The following is a 4,394-nucleotide window of genomic DNA, read 5'->3' as shown; positions in this document are numbered from 1 at the left end:
GAACCAAAAGCAAACCTACACCCCCTTGTGAAGAGAAGTGGCACCAAATGGCTAAGTGAGTGCGCTGAACTGGTATATATAGGGGAGGAGCTTTAGTCGCGGTTGGCCTGGCCAACCGTGACTAAAGCCCCTCACGTGCACCAGCTGGCCACCGAGCGCCCTGGCCCAAGCCTTTGGTCGCGGTTCGTCTGCCGAACCGCGACTAAAGACTTCATTAGTCGCGGTTCCTACAGTTTCGCGACTAATGGGGCTGGACGGAAGCCTCTTTTTCTACCAGTGGCAATTGAAACTCACGCCAGCTATTACAACGATTGGAACTCATGCCAAATATTACCATTTGCAAAATGTTATTTTTCTCATGTACCAGCTAATATGGTTGTGTTTGCTCCCGGTTCCTTCCACGAAATTCAAAACGTCTTCTATGTGCATCATGTCAACAAGTATCCTAAGTGTCAGGACAAAGAAAAACTCGATATCGCTACAATCGCGCAATTGGCATCCATTATTGTTTGTACAACCGTTGAGTATGACATGTACACACCATTCTCCTCCTACTCTTGGAAATGTATGTTCCGAAGACCGTCGAAGTCACCACAGTTTCCCATTGCTAACAACACACTCTCTGCCATGAAAGAAAAGTTCAACTCTGTCACAAAGTAACAAGATTAGACACAATATATGCAATGCCATGGCAATATAGTGGGAGATGTGATTGTCTTCTTTAAACTCACATTAAATACTCCGATCTGGCGGCTGGTGGGCTGGGGTTCACCGGATCCGCCCGGATCTGGCCGGCGTGGCCTTGCCTCGTCCTGCCTGGCTCGGGTGTTCGCGGTGTGGTGCTCCCTGGTGGCGGCGGTGTGGGTCGTTCTCCATGTTTTGACGGGATGTATGCGGTGGGTGGATGCCGGGGCGGCGGCCTCGGGCGGTGTGGACGGCGCTGCCTCTTCGGCGGGCGACGGCCGTGGGTGCTGGTGGTCCGCGACTTCGGCCGTGTGGGCAGCGAGGTCTCGGTGGACGTCAACTACAGTAGGTCGGGGTGCCCCGTCACCCGGCGTGCCTGCTTCGATGAAGTCCAACGCCTTCTCCGGCTGCGTGCGCTCCCCTGGCCAGGCTTTGGCCGGGTGGATGGGATGAGGGCGGGACCGGGGGAAACCCTTGGCCGTCGGCGGAGGCCACGACAATGGCGGCGCCTTTGCTGGGCGTCGGTCCCCTTCTTGGAGGCCTTGTTGAGGTCCTCTCCCATCCTTCACTGTGATCTTCCTTTGGGTGAAAGCTCTAGTTCCCCTGCGGGCGACGGCGTCGTACCCTCGTCGTGCTCCTTCTTGAAGGCGTCACCTGGGGTTCCCGGAAGCATGGTGGGCACTTTGCAGTGCGTGTGAGGTGTTTGGTGGCGGCAATGTGTGTGGCGTTTCACCTATTCTCTGCCGGTCTTCGTCCTGATGGACTAGCGTAGATGGTGGTCATCGTTTGGCGTCATGGTGGCATCGATGGCGGAGGAACCTGCCAAGGTTGGCACCTCAATCTGCTCTGAAGATGGACCAGTGGAAGATGGCAGCGACGACACATGTGAGTGCGTTGGACCGGATTGTGCCTCGGACCCGGTATGTGGCTCGGTCGGGGCCTCCGGCTTTAGATGTTAGGCTTAGGTGGGAGGTTTGGGTATTTTGCCCAGCTTGCAACCCCTTCATCATTTGGATAGAAGTAGCGGCAGATGCTGCCAAGATGGCGGATTCAGACATATTGTTGTACTACTTTGTAAGGACCTCGAGAATAATCAATAATATGGCCGTATGCATCTTCCAGATGTAGAGGCCGGGGGTCATCCTCCTTTTCTAAAAAAAACTCACATTAAATATTACTATTATATATAATGTTATTTTATCATGTATCAACTAATATGATTGTGTTTTCTCTTGGCTCCTCCCACGGAAGTCAAATCATCTTCTGTGTATGTCATGTCGACAACTATCTAAGTGTGACGACAAATAAAAGACCAAATGCCCAATGTCACTACGCTCTCGCAGATGACATGCATTATTGATTCTGCAACCATCGAGTATAACATGTACAAGCCATCTACCTCATCTCACTCTTGGGAGTTGTGAGGTATGAAGGCTTATGAAGTCACCACATCTCTCCGTTGCCAACAATGCACCGCCTACCATGGAAGAAAATTCCAGCTCATTGTGAGACACTCGAAATGTCAAGCCAAGACTTTAACCCTTTGGTGAACGACACATAATCATGGTACTAAGCACCAAACCAATCTCATGGTTTTTAACCGCTAACAACATCAAATCAACTAATATGGTTGGTGTTTGCTCTCAGTACCTTCCACAAAAGCCAAAACATCTATCCTAAGGGTCATGACAAAGAAAAGCCTGATGTCACTACAGTCTCGCAGCTGGCATTCATTATTGATTCGACAACCATCGATTATAGCATGTGCATGCCATCTATCTCATCCACTCTCGAAAAGTCACGAGGTCCGAAGACCGACGAAGTCACTGCATCTTCTTGTTGCCAACAACACGCCGACCACCATGGAAATTCTAGCCCATTGCGAGACACTCGAGATATCAAACCAAGACTTTGACCCTTTAATGAGCGACGCATAATCATCGGTACTAAGCACCAGACCAATCTCGTGATTTTTACGCTTTAACAAGATCAGATCAACTTAATGTGTTCGTGTTTTCTCTTAGTTCCTTGCATGAAAGTTGAAACATCTTCTCTTTGTACGCCATGCCAACAACTATCCTAAGTGTCACGACAAAAAAATGCCTCATGTTACTATGGTCTTGCAGTTGGCATTCATTATTGCTTTCACAACCAGCAAGTATAACACATACACGCCATCCACAGCTCTTCCACTCTCGGGAGTCGCGAGGTCCAAAGACCGACGGAGTCCCCACATCTTTTCATTGCCAACAATGTGTTGTGCACCATGGAAAGAAAATACAACTCAATGTGAGACACTCGAGACGTCAAGCCAAGACTTTGACCCTTTAGTGGACGATGCATAATCACCGGTGCTAAGCACCAGACCAGTCTCGTGGTTTTTAACTGGTAAAAACATCAAATCAACTAAATGTGTTGGTGTTTGCTCTAAGTACCTTCCCGGAAAGTCAAGCATCTTCTCTTGTATGTCATGCCAACAAACGTAACAACTATCCTAAGGGTCGCAACAAAGAAAAGCCTGGTGTAGAGTCTCGTGGCTGGCATTCATCATTGATTCCACAACCGTCGAGTATAACGCATACACGACATCTACCTCATCCCACTCCCGGTAGTTGCGAGGTACGAAGACTAACGAAGTCACTGCATCTTCTCGTTGCCAACAACACGCCGTCCACCATGGAAGAAACTTACATCTCATTGTGAGACACTCTGAGACATCAAGCCAAGACTTTGACCCTTTAATGAACGACACATAATCACTGGTACTAAGCATCAGATCAATCTCATGATTTTTAATGGCTAACAACATCGGATCAACTAAAATGTGTTGGTGTTTGCTCTTAGTTCCTTCCACAAAAGTCAAAACATCATCTCTTGTACGTCATGCCAACAATATCTCAACAACTATCCTAAAGGTCACGATAAAGAAAAGCCCGATGTCACTACGTTCTTGGGGCTGGCATTCATTACTGATTCCACAACCGTCGAGTATAGCATGCACACGCCATCTACCTCATCCCACTCTTGGGAGTCGTGAGGGACGGACACTTACGCGGTTACCGCATCTCCCGTTGCCAACAATGCGCCGTCCACCATGGGAAAAAAATCAATCTCATTGTGAGACACTCGAGGCGTTAAGCCAAGACTTTTGGCCCTTTAGTGAATGACGCATAATCACTGGTAAGCACCAGACCAATATCATGGTTTTTAACCGCTAACAACACCGGATCAACTAATATGGTTGTGTTTTCTCTTGGTTTCTTCCACGAAAGTCAAAATATCTTCTATGTGCATCATGTCAACAACCGTCAACAACTATCCTATATATGTGTCACGACAAAGAAAAGCCTGACGTTACTACGGTCTCACAGCTGGCATTCATTATTGCTTTCAGAACCGCCAAGTATAACGCATACACCCCATCCGCCGCTCTCCCACTCTTGGGAGTCGTGAGGTCCGAAGACCGACGAAGTCCACGCATCTTCTACGTGCATGGAGCCAACAACTGTCAACAACTTTCCTAAGTGCCACGATAAAGAAAAGTCTGACGTTACTATGGTCTCGCAGCTGGCATTCATTATTGCGTTCAGAACCGCCAAGTATAACGCATACACCCTATCCGCCGCTCTCCCACTCTTGGGAGTCGTGAGGTCCGAAGACCGACGAAGTCCATGCATCTTCTACGTGCATGGTGCCAACAACCGTCAACA

The sequence above is a fragment of the Triticum dicoccoides genome, chromosome 7B (genome assembly GCF_002162155.2).
Source record: "Triticum dicoccoides isolate Atlit2015 ecotype Zavitan chromosome 7B, WEW_v2.0, whole genome shotgun sequence".
Classification (NCBI taxonomy): Eukaryota; Viridiplantae; Streptophyta; class Magnoliopsida; order Poales; family Poaceae; genus Triticum; species Triticum dicoccoides.
The sequence above is the reverse complement of the archived record's forward strand: the minus strand, read 5'-3'. Positions refer to the sequence as shown.